Here is a 23,587-nt window from a genome sequence, read left to right as displayed (position 1 = left end):
GTTTCTGTAGTGTAGTGGTTATCACGTTCGCCTCACACGCGAAAGGTCCCCGGTTCGAAACCGGGCAGAAACAGTTGTTATATTGTGTTGGCTACAATGTTGATAGGTGCTGTTTTGCCATGGAATTGTCCAAGCCCTGAAGATTATTTCATGCAATCTCGTTCCAAGAAAGGGAATTCTCTCAAAACACTAAAGTAATCAGCGTGTGGATGTATCTGTTGGTTCTCAGACCTTGCCTTCAAAAGAGCCCTGCAATCGGTTCACTGCTCACCTAGAACAAGCATTAACATGGAGAATTGTTGGCACCAACAGGAATCTTATTTTAGTGGAGTGTTTCTGGCTTTGAGTGCAGAGGCCCTCGGCTCAATTCCAAGATGATCCTTCTCAAGGTGATGATACAAATGCATTGTCACCTTTACGTTTAATGTCAGAATCATTTATTTCCAGTTGGTGGTGTAAGAATGTTTGCAACAGTATGGCGATTTTTCCTAGCCATGCATGAATGAAAGCATATCACTCGCCTTTAGGTGTTTTTCTAATACATTGATATTTGCATCTTCCTTCCTAGCCTGCATGTTTGACTATCTTACAGGCTGCATGTAATAAGTATCACATCAGGGCCCTTCTTCTACTCAATTCACAACTGTTCTATCACGACATAGATAAGAAAGCTGCATCTGCTTTTGTTGTGTAGTGGTAATCAGGTTTACCTGACGTGTGAAAGCCCCATGCTTTGAAAGTACACAGTAACAAAGAAACCGATGACTTTTATAAAAAGGTGTCATGTGTGTCTCTTACTTTGCACAAAAAGTGCCAGAGATGACTTCATTTGCAGTCACTTGAAAAGTAGGGATTCTCCAATAAATGGTAAATGGTTGAAACAAATCTGAAGAAATGCATGACATACCTGTGTGTGTGTGTGTACGCATGTATGTATATATAGGGAGAGAGAGAGCGTCAATATAAACAGACTTTATTTCAATCAAGCTGTCTTTTCTATCCTTCAGGAGCAGAATGTTCTGATCATCAGCGCTCCAGAATGTAGTGTTTTCTTGGCAAGCATCACATATTGTGATGTGTTAGCTAAAAGTTCCATATCCTAGAGACTGACATATTCCTCTGTACTTGTACCTTGGGAATTCATCAAAACCTGGCATCATAAGCAGCTTTCTACTGCCACAGACTGGACAGCGAAACAATTTAAAATATCCCAGAAAAAGAAAATAAGCATGCTTAATCAGAGCTTTCTGGACAGGAAGGACATTTGAGCAAGTGAGGAATAAGCACTGCTTTTGTTAATTTGCATAGGCAGAATAGAGACTTCTGGGAAAAGGCCGAAATTACAGTCACAGAAAATGGCTGCATCTATAGAGAACGCTAAGAAGTGTTGGCAGCTTTTCCTCTGACCCTGGCCACTTTTACAAGCAATCCTATGATAGTCAGCAGGACCCACCCTAAAAAGGAAGGGGCATCCACTTGGACCCTTTCCACCTTTTCTAAATCTCGCCTGATCGAGCCTCATTGAGCACTGATTGAGCAGATAAGCACATGTCATTCTCATTTCAGAAAGGTATTGGTTAGCTTGCTGCTAGCAGCTCAGTTATGTTATGATGTTAGAGGCTATGCAAGGAATGCTTTAGTCCAGCGATATGCAGTTTTTATTGCGCCTTGCATTCACCAGGAAGATCTTTAGCTTGAATCTGTGGCCTAGGTATTCACCTTGGTATTTCTTTTGGCACAAAGTGAAGGAGTATTTGAGAGAAAATGCACAATGTGTTTCTTAGGTTGTTATGAACAACTTGTTATTCTTTCTCATTAAGCTTCAGCCACTGCAGAAATATATAAATAAGGGCTGACTTCCTGTAAGACGTGTCCAAAGCTGGGACGGAATAAAAGGAGACACTTGTAAATGATAGTGCTATCGTTTGAGAAAGGGTAAGTTGAGACTGACTTTCATGCGTATTCACAGACCAAGCATCATAAAGATACCAGCATGATCTTCATTGCGGGCTTAGAGCCGGTATTAGCTTTTGAGAGGTAAGAGGATTTTGAGGGCTCGTTGGTCTAGGGGTATGATTCTCGCTTTGGGTGCGAGAGGTCCCGGGTTCAAATCGCGGACGAGCCCTTTTCTTGGTACTCTTTTCAAGTTGTTTTGAAGTTTGCGTTTCAAAACCAACATCAATTTTTTCTTCGCAGTAGTGGATAATTCTTTGCTAGAGTCTCATGCTTCAGCCCTGCCCAGTCTGAGCTAATACCAAACATCTGGTCTTGCATGGCATGTACGAGCGTTCAGCTAGGGATGTCGGGCAGGTTGCATGAAAGAAATCTAAAGCCAGAGGCCCATGGAATAGCCAGTTCGGAGCAGTTTCATTACAGAAAAATCAACTGTAGGTATCTGTTTCTGTAGTGTAGTGGTTATCACGTTTGCCTCACGCGCGAAAGGTCCCCGGTTCGAAACCGGGCAGAAACAGTTGTTATATTGTGTTGGCTACAATGTTGATAGGTGCCGTTTTGCCATGGAATTGTCCAAGCCCTGAAGATTATTTCATGCAATCTCGTTCCAAGAAAGGGAATTCTCTCAAAACACTAAAGTAATCGGCGTGTGGATGTATCTGTTGGTTCTCAGACCTTGCTTTCAAAAGAGCCCTGCAATCGGTTCACTGCTCACCTAGAACAAGCATTAACATGGAGAATTGTTGGCACCAACAGGAATCTTATTTTAGTGGAGTGTTTCTGGCTTTGAGTGCAGAGGCCCTCGGCTCAATTCCAAGATGATCCTTCTCAAGGTGATGATACAAATGCATTGTCACCTTTACGTTCAATGTCAGAATCATTTATTTCCAGTTGGTGGTGTAAGAATGTTTGCAACAGTATGGCGATTTTTCCTAGCCATGCATGAATGAAAGCATATCACTCGCCTTTAGGTGTTTTTCTAATACATTGATATTTGCATCTTCCTTCCTAGCCTGCATGTTTGACTATCTTACAGGCTGCATGTAATAAGTATCACATCAGGGCCCTTCTTCTACTCAATTCACAACTGTTCTATCACGACATAGATAAGAAAGCTGCATCTGCTTTTGTTGTGTAGTGGTAATCAGGTTTACCTGACGTGTGAAAGCCCCATGCTTTGAAAGTACACAGTAACAAAGAAACCGATGACTTTTATAAAAAGGTGTCATGTGCGTCTCTTACTTTGCACAAAAAGTGCCAGAGATGACTTCATTTGCAGTCACTTGAAAAGTAGGGATTCTCCAATAAATGGTAAATGGTTGAAACAAATCTGAAGAAATGCATGACATACCTGTGTGTGTGTGTGTGTACGCATGTATGTATATATAGGGAGAGAGAGAGCGTCAATATAAACAGACTTTATTTCAATCAAGCTGTCTTTTCTATCCTTCAGGAGCAGAATGTTCTGATCATCAGCGCTCCAGAATGTAGTGTTTTCTTGGCAAGCATCACATATTGTGATGTGTTAGCTAAAAGTTCCATATCCTAGAGACTGATATATTCCTCTGTACTTGTACCTTGGGGATTCATCAAAACCTGGCATCATAAGCAGCTTTCTACTGCCACAGACTGGACAGCGAAACAATTTAAAATATCCCAGAAAAAGAAAATAAGCATGCTTAATCAGAGCTTTCTGGACAGGAAGGACCTTTGAGCAAGTGAGGAATAAGCACTGCTTTTGTTAATTTGCATAGGCAGAATAGAGAGTTCTGGGAAAAGGCCGAAATTACAGTCACAGAAAATGGCTGCATCTATAGAGAACGCTAAGAAGTGTTGGCAGCTTTTCCTCTGACCCTGACCACTTTTACAAGCAATCCTATGATAGTCAGCAGGACCCACCCTAAAAAGGAAGGGGCATCCACTTGGACCCTTTCCACCTTTTCTAAATCTCGCCTGATTGAGCACTGATTGAGCAGATAAGCACATGTCATTCTCATTTCAGAAAGGTATTGGTTAGCTTGCTGCTAGCAGCTCAGTTATGTTATGATGTTAGAGGCTATGCAAGGAATGCTTTAGTCCAGCGATATGCAGTTTTTATTGCGCCTTGCATTCAGCAGGAAGATCTTTAGCTTGAATCTGTGGCCTAGGTATTCACCTTGGTATTTCTTTTGGCACAAAGTGAAGGAGTATTTGAGAGAAAATGCACAATGTGTTTCTTATGTTGTTATGAACAACTTGTTACTCTTTCTCATTAAGCTTCAGCCACTGCAGAAATATATAAATAAGGGCTGACTTCCTGTAAGACGTGTCCAAAGCTGGGACGGAATAAAAGGAGACACTTGTAAATGATAGTGCTATCGTTTGAGAAAGGGTAAGTTGAGACTGACTTTCATGCGTATTCACAGACCAAGCATCATAAAGATACCAGCATGATCTTCATTGCGGGCTTAGAGCCGGTATTAGCTTTTGAGAGGTAAGAGGATTTTGAGGGCTCGTTGGTCTAGGGGTATGATTCTCGCTTTGGGTGCGAGAGGTCCCGGGTTCAAATCCCGGACGAGCCCTTTTCTTGGTACTCTTTTCAAGTTGTTTTGAAGTTTGCGTTTCAAAACCAACATCAATTTTTTCTTTGCAGTAGTGGATAATTCTTTGCTAGAGTCTCATGCTTCAGCCCTGCCCAGTCTGAGCTAATACCAAACATCTGGTCTTGCATGGCATGTACGAGCGTTCAGCTAGGGATGTCGGGCAGGTTGCATGAAAGAAATCTAAAGCCAGAGGCCCATGGAATAGCCAGTTCGGAGCAGTTTCATTACAGAAAAATCAACTGTAGGTATCTGTTTCTGTAGTGTAGTGGTTATCACGTTTGCCTCACACGCGAAAGGTCCCTGGTTTGAAACCGGGCAGAAACAGTTGTTATATTGTGTTGGCTACAATGTTGATAGGTGCCGTTTTGCCATGGAATTGTCCAAGCCCTGAAGATTATTTCATGCAATCTCGTTCCAAGAAAGGGAATTCTCTCAAAACACTAAAGTAATCGGCGTGTGGATGTATCTGTTGGTTCTCAGACCTTGCTTTCAAAAGAGCCCTGCAATCGGTTCACTGCTCACCTAGAACAAGCATTAACATGGAGAATTGTTGGCACCAACAGGAATCTTATTTTAGTGGAGTGTTTCTGGCTTTGAGTGCAGAGGCCCTCGGCTCAATTCCAAGATGATCCTTCTCAAGGTGATGATACAAATGCATTGTCACCTTTACGTTTAATGTCAGAATCATTTATTTCCAGTTGGTGGTGTAAGAATGTTTGCAACAGTATGGCGATTTTTCCTAGCCATGCATGAATGAAAGCATATCACTCGCCTTTAGGTGTTTTTCTAATACATTGATATTTGCATCTTCCTTCCTAGCCTGCATGTTTGACTATCTTACAGGCTGCATGTAATAAGTATCACATCAGGGCCCTTCTTCTACTCAATTCACAACTGTTCTATCACGACATAGATAAGAAAGCTGCATCTGCTTTTGTTGTGTAGTGGTAATCAGGTTTACCTGACGTGTGAAAGCCCCATGCTTTGAAAGTACACAGTAACAAAGAAACCGATGACTTTTATAAAAAGGTGTCATGTGTGTCTCTTACTTTGCACAAAAAGTGCCAGAGATGACTTCATTTGCAGTCACTTGAAAAGTAGGGATTCTCCAATAAATGGTAAATGGTTGAAACAAATCTGAAGAAATGCATGACATACCTGTGTGTGTGTGTGTACGCATGTATGTATATATAGGGAGAGAGAGAGCGTCAATATAAACAGACTTTATTTCAATCAAGCTGTCTTTTCTATCCTTCAGGAGCAGAATGTTCTGATCATCAGCGCTCCAGAATGTAGTGTTTTCTTGGCAAGCATCACATATTGTGATGTGTTAGCTAAAAGTTCCATATCCTAGAGACTGATATATTCCTCTGTACTTGTACCTTGGGGATTCATCAAAACCTGGCATCATAAGCAGCTTTCTACTGCCACAGACTGGACAGCGAAACAATTTAAAATATCCCAGAAAAAGAAAATAAGCATGCTTAATCAGAGCTTTCTGGACAGGAAGGACATTTGAGCAAGTGAGGAATAAGCACTGCTTTTGTTAATTTGCATAGGCAGAATAGAGACTTCTGGGAAAAGGCCGAAATTACAGTCACAGAAAATGGCTGCATCTATAGAGAACGCTAAGAAGTGTTGGCAGCTTTTCCTCTGACCCTGGCCACTTTTACAAGCAATCCTATGATAGTCAGCAGGACCCACCCTAAAAAGGAAGGGGCATCCACTTGGACCCTTTCCACCTTTTCTAAATCTCGCCTGATCGAGCCTATTGAGCACTGATTGAGCAGATAAGCACATGTCATTCTCATTTCAGAAAGGTATTGGTTAGCTTGCTGCTAGCAGCTCAGTTATGTTATGATGTTAGAGGCTATGCAAGGAATGCTTTCGTCCAGCGATATGCAGTTTTTATTGCGCCTTGCATTCAGCAGGAAGATCTTTAGCTTGAATCTGTGACCTAGGTATTCACCTTGGTATTTCTTTTGGCACAAAGTGAAGGAGTATTTGAGAGAAAATGCACAATGTGTTTCTTATGTTGTTATGAACAACTTGTTACTCTTTCTCATTAAGCTTCAGCCACTGCAGAAATATATAAATAAGGGCTGACTTCCTGTAAGACGTGTCCAAAGCTGGGACGGAATAAAAGGAGACACTTGTAAATGATAGTGCTATCGTTTGAGAAAGGGTAAGTTGAGACTGACTTTCATGCGTATTCACAGACCAAGCATCATAAAGATACCAGCATGATCTTCATTGCGGGCTTAGAGCCGGTATTAGCTTTTGAGAGGTAAGAGGATTTTGAGGGCTCGTTGGTCTAGGGGTATGATTCTCGCTTTGGGTGCGAGAGGTCCCGGGTTCAAATCCCGGACGAGCCCTTTTCTTGGTACTCTTTTCAAGTTGTTTTGAAGTTTGCGTTTCAAAACCAACATCAATTTTTTCTTTGCAGTAGTGGATAATTCTTTGCTAGAGTCTCATGCTTTAGCCCTGCCCAGTCTGAGCTAATACCAAACATCTGGTCTTGCATGGCATGTACGAGCGTTCAGCTAGGGATGTCGGGCAGGTTGCATGAAAGAAATCTAAAGCCAGAGGCCCATGGAATAGCCAGTTCGGAGCAGTTTCATTACAGAAAAATCAACTGTAGGTATCTGTTTCTGTAGTGTAGTGGTTATCACGTTTGCCTCACACGCGAAAGGTCCCCGGTTTGAAACCGGGCAGAAACAGTTGTTATATTGTGTTGGCTACAATGTTGATAGGTGCCGTTTTGCCATGGAATTGTCCAAGCCCTGAAGATTATTTCATGCAATCTCGTTCCAAGAAAGGGAATTCTCTCAAAACACTAAAGTAATCGGCGTGTGGATGTATCTGTTGGTTCTCAGACCTTGCTTTCAAAAGAGCCCTGCAATCGGTTCACTGCTCACCTAGAACAAGCATTAACATGGAGAATTGTTGGCACCAACAGGAATCTTATTTTAGTGGAGTGTTTCTGGCTTTGAGTGCAGAGGCCCTCGGCTCAATTCCAAGATGATCCTTCTCAAGGTGATGATACAAATGCATTGTCACCTTTACGTTTAATGTCAGAATCATTTATTTCCAGTTGGTGGTGTAAGAATGTTTGCAACAGTATGGCGATTTTTCCTAGCCATGCATGAATGAAAGCATATCACTCGCCTTTAGGTGTTTTTCTAATACATTGATATTTGCATCTTCCTTCCTAGCCTGCATGTTTGACTATCTTACAGGCTGCATGTAATAAGTATCACATCAGGGCCCTTCTTCTACTCAATTCACAACTGTTCTATCACGACATAGATAAGAAAGCTGCATCTGCTTTTGTTGTGTAGTGGTAATCAGGTTTACCTGACGTGTGAAAGCCCCATGCTTTGAAAGTACACAGTAACAAAGAAACCGATGACTTTTATAAAAAGGTGTCATGTGTGTCTCTTACTTTGCACAAAAAGTGCCAGAGATGACTTCATTTGCAGTCACTTGAAAAGTAGGGATTCTCCAATAAATGGTAAATGGTTGAAACAAATCTGAGGAAATGCATGACATACCTGTGTGTGTGTGTGTACGCATGTATGTATATATAGGGAGAGAGAGAGCGTCAATATAAACAGACTTTATTTCAATCAAGCTGTCTTTTCTATCCTTCAGGAGCAGAATGTTCTGATCATCAGCGCTCCAGAATGTAGTGTTTTCTTGGCAAGCATCACATATTGTGATGTGTTAGCTAAAAGTTCCATATCCTAGAGACTGATATATTCCTCTGTACTTGTACCTTGGGGATTCATCAAAACCTGGCATCATAAGCAGCTTTCTACTGCCACAGACTGGACAGCGAAACAATTTAAAATATCCCAGAAAAAGAAAATAAGCATGCTTAATCAGAGCTTTCTGGACAGGAAGGACATTTGAGCAAGTGAGGAATAAGCACTGCTTTTGTTAATTTGCATAGGCAGAATAGAGACTTCTGGGAAAAGGCCGAAATTACAGTCACAGAAAATGGCTGCATCTATAGAGAACGCTAAGAAGAGTTGGCAGCTTTTCCTCTGACCCTGGCCACTTTTACAAGCAATCCTATGATAGTCAGCAGGACCCACCCTAAAAAGGAAGGGGCATCCACTTGGACCCTTTCCACCTTTTCTAAATCTCTCCTGATCGAGCACTGATTGAGCAGATAAGCACATGTCATTCTCATTTCAGAAAAGTATTGGTTAGCTTGCTGCTAGCAGCTCAGTTATGTTATGATGTTAGAGGCTATGCAAGGAATGCTTTAGTCCAGCGATATGCAGTTTTTATTGCGCCTTGCATTCAGCAGGAAGATCTTTAGCTTGAATCTGTGGCCTAGGTATTCACCTTGGTATTTTTTTTGGCACAAAGTGAAGGAGTATTTGAGAGAAAATGCACAATGTGTTTCTTATGTTGTTATGAACAACTTGTTACTCTTTCTCATTAAGCTTCAGCCACTGCAGAAATATATAAATAAGGGCTGACTTCCTGTAAGACGTGTCCAAAGCTGGGACGGAATAAAAGGAGACACTTGTAAATGATAGTGCTATCGTTTGAGAAAGGGTAAGTTGAGACTGACTTTCATGCGTATTCACAGACCAAGCATCATAAAGATACCAGCATGATCTTCATTGCGGGCTTAGAGCCGGTATTAGCTTTTGAGAGGTAAGAGGATTTTGAGGGCTCGTTGGTCTAGGGGTATGATTCTCGCTTTGGGTGCGAGAGGTCCCGGGTTCAAATCCCGGACGAGCCCTTTTCTTGGTATTCTTTTCAAGTTGTTTTGAAGTTTGCGTTTCAAAACCAACATCAATTTTTTCTTTGCAGTAGTGGATAATTCTTTGCTAGAGTCTCATGCTTCAGCCCTGCCCAGTCTGAGCTAATACCAAACATCTGGTCTTGCATGGCATGTACGAGCGTTCAGCTAGGGATGTCGGGCAGGTTGCATGAAAGAAATCTAAAGCCAGAGGCCCATGGAATAGCCAGTTCGGAGCAGTTTCATTACAGAAAAATCAACTGTAGGTATCTGTTTCTGTAGTGTAGTGGTTATCACGTTCGCCTCACACGCGAAAGGTCCCCGGTTCGAAACCGGGCAGAAACAGTTGTTATATTGTGTTGGCTACAATGTTGATAGGTGCTGTTTTGCCATGGAATTGTCCAAGCCCTGAAGATTATTTCATGCAATCTCGTTCCAAGAAAGGGAATTCTCTCAAAACACTAAAGTAATCAGCGTGTGGATGTATCTGTTGGTTCTCAGACCTTGCCTTCAAAAGAGCCCTGCAATCGGTTCACTGCTCACCTAGAACAAGCATTAACATGGAGAATTGTTGGCACCAACAGGAATCTTATTTTAGTGGAGTGTTTCTGGCTTTGAGTGCAGAGGCCCTCGGCTCAATTCCAAGATGATCCTTCTCAAGGTGATGATACAAATGCATTGTCACCTTTACGTTTAATGTCAGAATCATTTATTTCCAGTTGGTGGTGTAAGAATGTTTGCAACAGTATGGCGATTTTTCCTAGCCATGCATGAATGAAAGCATATCACTCGCCTTTAGGTGTTTTTCTAATACATTGATATTTGCATCTTCCTTCCTAGCCTGCATGTTTGACTATCTTACAGGCTGCATGTAATAAGTATCACATCAGGGCCCTTCTTCTACTCAATTCACAACTGTTCTATCACGACATAGATAAGAAAGCTGCATCTGCTTTTGTTGTGTAGTGGTAATCAGGTTTACCTGACGTGTGAAAGCCCCATGCTTTGAAAGTACACAGTAACAAAGAAACCGATGACTTTTATAAAAAGGTGTCATGTGTGTCTCTTACTTTGCACAAAAAGTGCCAGAGATGACTTCATTTGCAGTCACTTGAAAAGTAGGGATTCTCCAATAAATGGTAAATGGTTGAAACAAATCTGAAGAAATGCATGACATACCTGTGTGTGTGTGTGTACGCATGTATGTATATATAGGGAGAGAGAGAGCGTCAATATAAACAGACTTTATTTCAATCAAGCTGTCTTTTCTATCCTTCAGGAGCAGAATGTTCTGATCATCAGCGCTCCAGAATGTAGTGTTTTCTTGGCAAGCATCACATATTGTGATGTGTTAGCTAAAAGTTCCATATCCTAGAGACTGACATATTCCTCTGTACTTGTACCTTGGGAATTCATCAAAACCTGGCATCATAAGCAGCTTTCTACTGCCACAGACTGGACAGCGAAACAATTTAAAATATCCCAGAAAAAGAAAATAAGCATGCTTAATCAGAGCTTTCTGGACAGGAAGGACATTTGAGCAAGTGAGGAATAAGCACTGCTTTTGTTAATTTGCATAGGCAGAATAGAGACTTCTGGGAAAAGGCCGAAATTACAGTCACAGAAAATGGCTGCATCTATAGAGAACGCTAAGAAGTGTTGGCAGCTTTTCCTCTGACCCTGGCCACTTTTACAAGCAATCCTATGATAGTCAGCAGGACCCACCCTAAAAAGGAAGGGGCATCCACTTGGACCCTTTCCACCTTTTCTAAATCTCGCCTGATCGAGCCTCATTGAGCACTGATTGAGCAGATAAGCACATGTCATTCTCATTTCAGAAAGGTATTGGTTAGCTTGCTGCTAGCAGCTCAGTTATGTTATGATGTTAGAGGCTATGCAAGGAATGCTTTAGTCCAGCGATATGCAGTTTTTATTGCGCCTTGCATTCACCAGGAAGATCTTTAGCTTGAATCTGTGGCCTAGGTATTCACCTTGGTATTTCTTTTGGCACAAAGTGAAGGAGTATTTGAGAGAAAATGCACAATGTGTTTCTTAGGTTGTTATGAACAACTTGTTATTCTTTCTCATTAAGCTTCAGCCACTGCAGAAATATATAAATAAGGGCTGACTTCCTGTAAGACGTGTCCAAAGCTGGGACGGAATAAAAGGAGACACTTGTAAATGATAGTGCTATCGTTTGAGAAAGGGTAAGTTGAGACTGACTTTCATGCGTATTCACAGACCAAGCATCATAAAGATACCAGCATGATCTTCATTGCGGGCTTAGAGCCGGTATTAGCTTTTGAGAGGTAAGAGGATTTTGAGGGCTCGTTGGTCTAGGGGTATGATTCTCGCTTTGGGTGCGAGAGGTCCCGGGTTCAAATCCCGGACGAGCCCTTTTCTTGGTACTCTTTTCAAGTTGTTTTGAAGTTTGCGTTTCAAAACCAACATCAATTTTTTCTTCGCAGTAGTGGATAATTCTTTGCTAGAGTCTCATGCTTCAGCCCTGCCCAGTCTGAGCTAATACCAAACATCTGGTCTTGCATGGCATGTACGAGCGTTCAGCTAGGGATGTCGGGCAGGTTGCATGAAAGAAATCTAAAGCCAGAGGCCCATGGAATAGCCAGTTCGGAGCAGTTTCATTACAGAAAAATCAACTGTAGGTATCTGTTTCTGTAGTGTAGTGGTTATCACGTTTGCCTCACACGCGAAAGGTCCCCGGTTCGAAACCGGGCAGAAACAGTTGTTATATTGTGTTGGCTACAATGTTGATAGGTGCCGTTTTGCCATGGAATTGTCCAAGCCCTGAAGATTATTTCATGCAATCTCGTTCCAAGAAAGGGAATTCTCTCAAAACACTAAAGTAATCGGCGTGTGGATGTATCTGTTGGTTCTCAGACCTTGCTTTCAAAAGAGCCCTGCAATCGGTTCACTGCTCACCTAGAACAAGCATTAACATGGAGAATTGTTGGCACCAACAGGAATCTTATTTTAGTGGAGTGTTTCTGGCTTTGAGTGCAGAGGCCCTCGGCTCAATTCCAAGATGATCCTTCTCAAGGTGATGATACAAATGCATTGTCACCTTTACGATCAATGTCAGAATCATTTATTTCCAGTTGGTGGTGTAAGAATGTTTGCAACAGTATGGCGATTTTTCCTAGCCATGCATGAATGAAAGCATATCACTCGCCTTTAGGTGTTTTTCTAATACATTGATATTTGCATCTTCCTTCCTAGCCTGCATGTTTGACTATCTTACAGGCTGCATGTAATAAGTATCACATCAGGGCCCTTCTTCTACTCAATTCACAACTGTTCTATCACGACATAGATAAGAAAGCTGCATCTGCTTTTGTTGTGTAGTGGTAATCAGGTTTACCTGACGTGTGAAAGCCCCATGCTTTGAAAGTACACAGTAACAAAGAAACCGATGACTTTTATAAAAAGGTGTCATGTGCGTCTCTTACTTTGCACAAAAAGTGCCAGAGATGACTTCATTTGCAGTCACTTGAAAAGTAGGGATTCTCCAATAAATGGTAAATGGTTGAAACAAATCTGAAGAAATGCATGACATACCTGTGTGTGTGTGTGTGTACGCATGTATGTATATATAGGGAGAGAGAGAGCGTCAATATAAACAGACTTTATTTCAATCAAGCTGTCTTTTCTATCCTTCAGGAGCAGAATGTTCTGATCATCAGCGCTCCAGAATGTAGTGTTTTCTTGGCAAGCATCACATATTGTGATGTGTTAGCTAAAAGTTCCATATCCTAGAGACTGATATATTCCTCTGTACTTGTACCTTGGGGATTCATCAAAACCTGGCATCATAAGCAGCTTTCTACTGCCACAGACTGGACAGCGAAACAATTTAAAATATCCCAGAAAAAGAAAATAAGCATGCTTAATCAGAGCTTTCTGGACAGGAAGGACCTTTGAGCAAGTGAGGAATAAGCACTGCTTTTGTTAATTTGCATAGGCAGAATAGAGAGTTCTGGGAAAAGGCCGAAATTACAGTCACAGAAAATGGCTGCATCTATAGAGAACGCTAAGAAGTGTTGGCAGCTTTTCCTCTGACCCTGACCACTTTTACAAGCAATCCTATGATAGTCAGCAGGACCCACCCTAAAAAGGAAGGGGCATCCACTTGGACCCTTTCCACCTTTTCTAAATCTCGCCTGATTGAGCACTGATTGAGCAGATAAGCACATGTCATTCTCATTTCAGAAAGGTATTGGTTAGCTTGCTGCTAGCAGCTCAGTTATGTTATGATGTTAGAGGCTATGCAAGGAATGCTTTAGTCCAGCGATATGCAGTTTTTATTGCGCCTTGCATTCAGCAGGAAGATCTTTAGCTTGAATCTGTGGCCTAGGTATTCACCTTGGTATTTCTTTTGGCACAAAGTGAAGGAGTATTTGAGAGAAAATGCACAATGTGTTTCTTATGTTGTTATGAACAACTTGTTACTCTTTCTCATTAAGCTTCAGCCACTGCAGAAATATATAAATAAGGGCTGACTTCCTGTAAGACGTGTCCAAAGCTGGGACGGAATAAAAGGAGACACTTGTAAATGATAGTGCTATCGTTTGAGAAAGGGTAAGTTGAGACTGACTTTCATGCGTATTCACAGACCAAGCATCATAAAGATACCAGCATGATCTTCATTGCGGGCTTAGAGCCGGTATTAGCTTTTGAGAGGTAAGAGGATTTTGAGGGCTCGTTGGTCTAGGGGTATGATTCTCGCTTTGGGTGCGAGAGGTCCCGGGTTCAAATCCCGGACGAGCCCTTTTCTTGGTACTCTTTTCAAGTTGTTTTGAAGTTTGCGTTTCAAAACCAACATCAATTTTTTCTTTGCAGTAGTGGATAATTCTTTGCTAGAGTCTCATGCTTCAGCCCTGCCCAGTCTGAGCTAATACCAAACATCTGGTCTTGCATGGCATGTACGAGCGTTCAGCTAGGGATGTCGGGCAGGTTGCATGAAAGAAATCTAAAGCCAGAGGCCCATGGAATAGCCAGTTCGGAGCAGTTTCATTACAGAAAAATCAACTGTAGGTATCTGTTTCTGTAGTGTAGTGGTTATCACGTTTGCCTCACACGCGAAAGGTCCCTGGTTTGAAACCGGGCAGAAACAGTTGTTATATTGTGTTGGCTACAATGTTGATAGGTGCCGTTTTGCCATGGAATTGTCCAAGCCCTGAAGATTATTTCATGCAATCTCGTTCCAAGAAAGGGAATTCTCTCAAAACACTAAAGTAATCGGCGTGTGGATGTATCTGTTGGTTCTCAGACCTTGCTTTCAAAAGAGCCCTGCAATCGGTTCACTGCTCACCTAGAACAAGCATTAACATGGAGAATTGTTGGCACCAACAGGAATCTTATTTTAGTGGAGTGTTTCTGGCTTTGAGTGCAGAGGCCCTCGGCTCAATTCCAAGATGATCCTTCTCAAGGTGATGATACAAATGCATTGTCACCTTTACGTTTAATGTCAGAATCATTTATTTCCAGTTGGTGGTGTAAGAATGTTTGCAACAGTATGGCGATTTTTCCTAGCCATGCATGAATGAAAGCATATCACTCGCCTTTAGGTGTTTTTCTAATACATTGATATTTGCATCTTCCTTCCTAGCCTGCATGTTTGACTATCTTACAGGCTGCATGTAATAAGTATCACATCAGGGCCCTTCTTCTACTCAATTCACAACTGTTCTATCACGACATAGATAAGAAAGCTGCATCTGCTTTTGTTGTGTAGTGGTAATCAGGTTTACCTGACGTGTGAAAGCCCCATGCTTTGAAAGTACACAGTAACAAAGAAACCGATGACTTTTATAAAAAGGTGTCATGTGTGTCTCTTACTTTGCACAAAAAGTGCCAGAGATGACTTCATTTGCAGTCACTTGAAAAGTAGGGATTCTCCAATAAATGGTAAATGGTTTAAACAAATCTGAAGAAATGCATGACATACCTGTGTGTGTGTGTGTACGCATGTATGTATATATAGGGAGAGAGAGAGCGTCAATATAAACAGACTTTATTTCAATCAAGCTGTCTTTTCTATCCTTCAGGAGCAGAATGTTCTGATCATCAGCGCTCCAGAATGTAGTGTTTTCTTGGCAAGCATCACATATTGTGATGTGTTAGCTAAAAGTTCCATATCCTAGAGACTGATATATTCCTCTGTACTTGTACCTTGGGGATTCATCAAAACCTGGCATCATAAGCAGCTTTCTACTGCCACAGACTGGACAGCGAAACAATTTAAAATATCCCAGAAAAAGAAAATAAGCATGCTTAATCAGAGCTTTCTGGACAGGAAGGACATTTGAGCAAGTGAGGAATAAGCACTGCTTTTGTTAATTTGCATAGGCAGAATAGAGACTTCTGGGAAAAGGCCGAAATTACAGTCACAGAAAATGGCTGCATCTATAGAGAACGCTAAGAAGTGTTGGCAGCTTTTCCTCTGACCCTGGCCACTTTTACAAGCAATCCTATGATAGTCAGCAGGACCCACCCTAAAAAGGAAGGGGCATCCACTTGGACCCTTTCCACCTTTTCTAAATCTCGCCTGATCGAGCCTATTGAGCACTGATTGAGCAGATAAGCACATGTCATTCTCATTTCAGAAAGGTATTGGTTAGCTTGCTGCTAGCAGCTCAGTTATGTTATGATGTTAGAGGCTATGCAAGGAATGCTTTCGTCCAGCGATATGCAGTTTTTATTGCGCCTTGCATTCAGCAGGAAGATCTTTAGCTTGAATCTGTGACCTAGGTATTCACCTTGGTATTTCTTTTGGCACAAAGTGAAGGAGTATTTGAGAGAAAATGCACAATGTGTTTCTTATGTTGTTATGAACAACTTGTTACTCTTTCTCATTAAGCTTCAGCCACTGCAGAAATATATAAATAAGGGCTGACTTCCTGTAAGACGTGTCCAAAGCTGGGACGGAATAAAAGGAGACACTTGTAAATGATAGTGCTATCGTTTGAGAAAGGGTAAGTTGAGACTGACTTTCATGCGTATTCACAGACCAAGCATCATAAAGATACCAGCATGATCTTCATTGCGGGCTTAGAGCCGGTATTAGCTTTTGAGAGGTAAGAGGATTTTGAGGGCTCGTTGGTCTAGGGGTATGATTCTCGCTTTGGGTGCGAGAGGTCCCGGGTTCAAATCCCGGACGAGCCCTTTTCTTGGTACTCTTTTCAAGTTGTTTTGAAGTTTGCGTTTCAAAACCAACATCAATTTTTTCTTTGCAGTAGTGGATAATTCTTTGCTAGAGTCTCATGCTTTAGCCCTGCCCAGTCTGAGCTAATACCAAACATCTGGTCTTGCATGGCATGTACGAGCGTTCAGCTAGGGATGTCGGGCAGGTTGCATGAAAGAAATCTAAAGCCAGAGGCCCATGGAATAGCCAGTTCGGAGCAGTTTCATTACAGAAAAATCAACTGTAGGTATCTGTTTCTGTAGTGTAGTGGTTATCACGTTTGCCTCACACGCGAAAGGTCCCCGGTTTGAAACCGGGCAGAAACAGTTGTTATATTGTGTTGGCTACAATGTTGATAGGTGCCGTTTTGCCATGGAATTGTCCAAGCCCTGAAGATTATTTCATGCAATCTCGTTCCAAGAAAGGGAATTCTCTCAAAACACTAAAGTAATCGGCGTGTGGATGTATCTGTTGGTTCTCAGACCTTGCTTTCAAAAGAGCCCTGCAATCGGTTCACTGCTCACCTAGAACAAGCATTAACATGGAGAATTGTTGGCACCAACAGGAATCTTATTTTAGTGGAGTGTTTCTGGCTTTGAGTGCAGAGGCCCTCGGCTCAATTCCAAGATGATCCTTCTCAAGGTGATGATACAAATGCATTGTCACCTTTACGTTTAATGTCAGAATCATTTATTTCCAGTTGGTGGTGTAAGAATGTTTGCAACAGTATGGCGATTTTTCCTAGCCATGCATGAATGAAAGCATATCACTCGCCTTTAGGTGTTTTTCTAATACATTGATATTTGCATCTTCCTTCCTAGCCTGCATGTTTGACTATCTTACAGGCTGCATGTAATAAGTATCACATCAGGGCCCTTCTTCTACTCAATTCACAACTGTTCTATCACGACATAGATAAGAAAGCTGCATCTGCTTTTGTTGTGTAGTGGTAATCAGGTTTACCTGACGTGTGAAAGCCCCATGCTTTGAAAGTACACAGTAACAAAGAAACCGATGACTTTTATAAAAAGGTGTCATGTGTGTCTCTTACTTTGCACAAAAAGTGCCAGAGATGACTTCATTTGCAGTCACTTGAAAAGTAGGGATTCTCCAATAAATGGTAAATGGTTGAAACAAATCTGAAGAAATGCATGACATACCTGTGTGTGTGTGTGTACGCATGTATGTATATATAGGGAGAGAGAGAGCGTCAATATAAACAGACTTTATTTCAATCAAGCTGTCTTTTCTATCCTTCAGGAGCAGAATGTTCTGATCATCAGCGCTCCAGAATGTAGTGTTTTCTTGGCAAGCATCACATATTGTGATGTGTTAGCTAAAAGTTCCATATCCTAGAGACTGATATATTCCTCTGTACTTGTACCTTGGGGATTCATCAAAACCTGGCATCATAAGCAGCTTTCTACTGCCACAGACTGGACAGCGAAACAATTTAAAATATCCCAGAAAAAGAAAATAAGCATGCTTAATCAGAGCTTTCTGGACAGGAAGGACATTTGAGCAAGTGAGGAATAAGCACTGCTTTTGTTAATTTGCATAGGCAGAATAGAGACTTCTGGGAAAAGGCCGAAATTACAGTCACAGAAAATGGCTGCATCTATAGAGAACGCTAAGAAGTGTTGGCAGCTTTTCCTCTGACCCTGGCCACTTTTACAAGCAATCCTATGATAGTCAGCAGGACCCACCCTAAAAAGGAAGGGGCATCCACTTGGACCCTTTCCACCTTTTCTAAATCTCGCCTGATCGAGCCTGATTGAGCACTGATTGAGCAGATAAGCACATGTCATTCTCATTTCAGAAAGGTATTGGTTAGCTTGCTGCTAGCAGCTCAGTTATGTTATGATGTTAGAGGCTATGCAAGGAATGCTTTAGTCCAGCGATATGCAGTTTTTATTGCGCCTTGCATTCAGCAGGAAGATCTTTAGCTTGAATCTGTGGCCTAGGTATTCACCTTGGTATTTCTTTTGGCACAAAGTGAAGGAGTATTTGAGAGAAAATGCACAATGTGTTTCTTATGTTGTTATGAACAACTTGTTACTCTTTCTCATTAAGCTTCAGCCACTGAAGAAATATATAAATAAGGGCTGACTTCCTGTAAGACGTGTCCAAAGCTGGGACGGAATAAAAGGAGACACTTGTAAATGATAGTGCTATCGTTTGAGAAAGGGTAAGTTGAGACTGACTTTCATGCGTATTCACAGACCAAGCATCATAAAGATACCAGCATGATCTTCATTGCGGGCTTAGAGCCGGTATTAGCTTTTGAGAGGTAAGAGGATTTTGAGGGCTCGTTGGTCTAGGGGTATGATTCTCGCTTTGGGTGCGAGAGGTCCCGGGTTCAAATCCCGGACGAGCCCTTTTCTTGGTACTCTTTTCAAGTTGTTTTGAAGTTTGCGTTTCAAAACCAACATCAATTTTTTCTTTGCAGTAGTGGATAATTCTTTGCTAGAGTCTCATGCTTCAGCCCTGCCCAGTCTGAGCTAATACCAAACATCTGGTCTTGCATGGCATGTACGAGCGTTCAGCTAGGGATGTCGGGCAGGTTGCATGAAAGAAATCTAAAGCCAGAGGCCCATGGAATAGCCAGTTCGGAGCAGTTTCATTACAGAAAAATCAACTGTAGGTATCTGTTTCTGTAGTGTAGTGGTTATCACGTTTGCCTCACACGCGAAAGGTCCCCGGTTTGAAACCGGGCAGAAACAGTTGTTATATTGTGTTGGCTACAATGTTGATAGGTGCCGTTTTGCCATGGAATTGTCCAAGCCCTGAAGATTATTTCATGCAATCTCGTTCCAAGAAAGGGAATTCTCTCAAAACACTAAAGTAATCGGCGTGTGGATGTATCTGTTGGTTCTCAGACCTTGCTTTCAAAAGAGCCCTGCAATCGGTTCACTGCTCACCTAGAACAAGCATTAACATGGAGAATTGTTGGCACCAACAGGAATCTTATTTTAGTGGAGTGTTTCTGGCTTTGAGTGCAGAGGCCCTCGGCTCAATTCCAAGATGATCCTTCTCAAGGTGATGATACAAATGCATTGTCACCTTTACGTTTAATGTCAGAATCATTTATTTCCAGTTGGTGGTGTAAGAATGTTTGCAACAGTATGGCGATTTTTCCTAGCCATGCATGAATGAAAGCATATCACTCGCCTTTAGGTGTTTTTCTAATACATTGATATTTGCATCTTCCTTCCTAGCCTGCATGTTTGACTATCTTACAGGCTGCATGTAATAAGTATCACATCAGGGCCCTTCTTCTACTCAATTCACAACTGTTCTATCACGACATAGATAAGAAAGCTGCATCTGCTTTTGTTGTGTAGTGGTAATCAGGTTTACCTGACGTGTGAAAGCCCCATGCTTTGAAAGTACACAGTAACAAAGAAACCGATGACTTTTATAAAAAGGTGTCATGTGTGTCTCTTACTTTGCACAAAAAGTGCCAGAGATGACTTCATTTTCAGTCACTTGAAAAGTAGGGATTCTCCAATAAATGGTAAATGGTTGAAACAAATCTGAAGAAATGCATGACATACCTGTGTGTGTGTGTGTACGCATGTATGTATATATAGGGAGAGAGAGAGCGTCAATATAAACAGACTTTATTTCAATCAAGCTGTCTTTTCTATCCTTCAGGAGCAGAATGTTCTGATCATCAGCGCTCCAGAATGTAGTGTTTTCTTGGCAAGCATCACATATTGTGATGTTTTAGCTAAAAGTTCCATATCCTAGAGACTGATATATTCCTCTGTACTTGTACCTTGGGGATTCATCAAAACCTGGCATCATAAGCAGCTTTCTACTGCCACAGACTGGACAGCGAAACAATTTAAAATATCCCAGAAAAAGAAAATAAGCATGCTTAATCAGAGCTTTCTGGACAGGAAGGACATTTGAGCAAGTGAGGAATAAGCACTGCTTTTGTTAATTTGCATAGGCAGAATAGAGACTTCTGGGAAAAGGCCGAAATTACAGTCACAGAAAATGGCTGCATCTATAGAGAACGCTAAGAAGTGTTGGCAGCTTTTCCTCTGACCCTGGCCACTTTTACAAGCAATCCTATGATAGTCAGCAGGACCCACCCTAAAAAGGAAGGGGCATCCACTTGGACCCTTTCCACCTTTTCTAAATCTCGCCTGATCGAGCCTGATCGAGCAGATAAGCACATGTCATTCTCATTTCAGAAAGGTATTGGTTAGCTTGCTGCTAGCAGCTCAGTTATGTTATGATGTTAGAGGCTATGCAAGGAATGCTTTAGTCCAGCGATATGCAGTTTTTATTGCGCCTTGCATTCAGCAGGAAGATCTTTAGCTTGAATCTGTGGCCTAGGTATTCACCTTGGTATTTTTTTTGGCACAAAGTGAAGGAGTATTTGAGAGAAAATGCACAATGTGTTTCTTATGTTGTTATGAACAACTTGTTACTCTTTCTCATTAAGCTTCAGCCACTGCAGAAATATATAAATAAGGGCTGACTTCCTGTAAGACGTGTCCAAAGCTGGGACGGAATAAAAGGAGACACTTGTAAATGATAGTGCTATCGTTTGAGAAAGGGTAAGTTGAGACTGACTTTCATGCGTATTCACAGACCAAGCATCATAAAGATACCAGCATGATCTTCATTGCGGGCTTAGAGCCGGTATTAGCTTTTGAGAGGTAAGAGGATTTTGAGGGCTCGTTGGTCTAGGGGTATGATTCTCGCTTTGGGTGCGAGAGGTCCCGGGTTCAAATCCCGGACGAGCCCTTTTCTTGGTATTCTTTTCAAGTTGTTTTGAAGTTTGCGTTTCAAAACCAACATCAATTTTTTCTTTGCAGTAGTGGATAATTCTTTGCTAGAGTCTCATGCTTCAGCCCTGCCCAGTCTGAGCTAATACCAAACATCTGGTCTTGCATGGCATGTACGAGCGTTCAGCTAGGGATGTCGGGCAGGTTGCATGAAAGAAATCTAAAGCCAGAGGCCCATGGAATAGCCAGTTCGGAGCAGTTTCATTACAGAAAAATCAACTGTAGGTATCTGTTTCTGTAGTGTAGTGGTTATCACGTTCGCCTCACACGCGAAAGGTCCCCGGTTCGAAACCGGGCAGAAACAGTTGTTATATTGTGTTGGCTACAATGTTGATAGGTGCCGATTTGCCATGGAATTGTCCAAGCCCTGAAGATTATTTCATGCAATCTCGTTCCAAGAAAGGGAATTCTCTCAAAACACTAAAGTAATCAGCGTGTGGATGTATCTGTTGGTTCTCAGACCTTGCCTTCAAAAGAGCCCTGCAATCGGTTCACTGCTCACCTAGAACAAGCATTAACATGGAGAATTGTTGGCACCAACAGGAATCTTATTTTAGTGGAGTGTTTCTGGCTTTGAGTGCAGAGGCCCTCGGCTCAATTCCAAGATGATCCTTCTCAAGGTGATGATACAAATGCATTGTAACCTTTACGTTTAATGTCAGAATCATTTATTTCCAGTTGGTGGTGTAAGAATGTTTGCAACAGTATGGCGATTTTTCCTAGCCATGCATGAATGAAAGCATATCACTCGCCTTTAGGTGTTTTTCTAATACATTGATATTTGCATCTTCCTTCCTAGCCTGCATGTTTGACTATCTTACAGGCTGCATGTAATAAGTATCACATCAGGGCCCTTCTTCTACTCAATTCACAACTGTTCTATCACGACATAGATAAGAAAGCTGCATCTGCTTTTGTTGTGTAGTGGTAATCAGGTTTACCTGACGTGTGAAAGCCCCATGCTTTGAAAGTACACAGTAACAAAGAAACCGATGACTTTTATAAAAAGGTGTCATGTGTGTCTCTTACTTTGCACAAAAAGTGCCAGAGATGACTTCATTTGCAGTCACTTGAAAAGTAGGGATTCTCCAATAAATGGTAAATGGTTGAAACAAATCTGAAGAAATGCATGACATACCTGTGTGTGTGTGTGTACGCATGTATGTATATATAGGGAGAGAGAGAGCGTCAATATAAACAGACTTTATTTCAATCAAGCTGTCTTTTCTATCCTTCAGGAGCAGAATGTTCTGATCATCAGCGCTCCAGAATGTAGTGTTTTCTTGGCAAGCATCACATATTGTGATGTGTTAGCTAAAAGTTCCATATCCTAGAGACTGACATATTCCTCTGTACTTGTACCTTGGGGATTCATCAAAACCTGGCATCATAAGCAGCTTTCTACTGCCACAGACTGGACAGCGAAACAATTTAAAATATCCCAGAAAAAGAAAATAAGCATGCTTAATCAGAGCTTTCTGGACAGGAAGGACATTTGAGCAAGTGAGGAATAAGCACTGCTTTTGTTAATTTGCATAGGCAGAATAGAGACTTCTGGGAAAAGGCCGAAATTACAGTCACAGAAAATGGCTGCATCTATAGAGAACGCTAAGAAGTGTTGGCAGCTTTTCCTCTGACCCTGGCCACTTTTACAAGCAATCCTATGATAGTCAGCAGGACCCACCCTAAAAAGGAAGGGGCATCCACTTGGACCCTTTCCACCTTTTCTAAATCTCGCCTGATCGAGCCTCATTGAGCACTGATTGAGCAGATAAGCACATGTCATTCTCATTTCAGAAAGGTATTGGTTAGCTTGCTGCTAGCAGCTCAGTTATGTTATGATGTTAGAGGCTATGCAAGGAATGCTTTAGTCCAGCGATATGCAGTTTTTATTGCGCCTTGCATTCACCAGGAAGATCTTTAGCTTGAATCTGTGGCCTAGGTATTCACCTTGGTATTTCTTTTGGCACAAAGTGAAGGAGTATTTGAGAGAAAATGCACAATGTGTTTCTTAGGTTGTTATGAACAACTTGTTATTCTTTCTCATTAAGCTTCAGCCACTGCAGAAATATATAAATAAGGGCTGACTTCCTGTAAGACGTGTCCAAAGCTGGGACGGAATAAAAGGAGACACTTGTAAATGATAGTGCTATCGTTTGAGAAAGGGTAAGTTGAGACTGACTTTCATGCGTATTCACAGACCAAGCATCATAAAGATACCAGCATGATCTTCATTGCGGGCTTAGAGCCGGTATTAGCTTTTGAGAGGTAAGAGGATTTTGAG

The 23,587-nt window shown here is 41.7% G+C and overlaps 3 non-coding genes across 3 annotated transcripts; all 3 read left to right on the top strand.

The window, feature by feature from the left end:
* TRNAV-CAC (transfer RNA valine (anticodon CAC)) lies at positions 1-73 on the top strand. Its single transcript has one exon. It is a non-coding gene; the product is annotated as a tRNA-Val (tRNA).
* A 9,496-nt stretch (positions 74-9,569) lies between these two features.
* TRNAV-CAC (transfer RNA valine (anticodon CAC)) lies at positions 9,570-9,642 on the top strand. The gene has a single exon. It is a non-coding gene; the product is annotated as a tRNA-Val (tRNA).
* Positions 9,643-21,534: 11,892 nt separating this feature from the next.
* Positions 21,535-21,607, top strand: TRNAV-CAC (transfer RNA valine (anticodon CAC)). The gene has a single exon. It is a non-coding gene; the product is annotated as a tRNA-Val (tRNA).
* The last annotated feature ends 1,980 nt before the right edge of the window (positions 21,608-23,587 follow it).

The sequence above is a fragment of the Triturus cristatus genome, chromosome 8 (genome assembly GCF_964204655.1).
Source record: "Triturus cristatus chromosome 8, aTriCri1.1, whole genome shotgun sequence".
NCBI lineage: Eukaryota > Metazoa > Chordata > Amphibia > Caudata > Salamandridae > Triturus > Triturus cristatus.
This window is presented reverse-complemented; position numbering and strand designations above follow the sequence as displayed.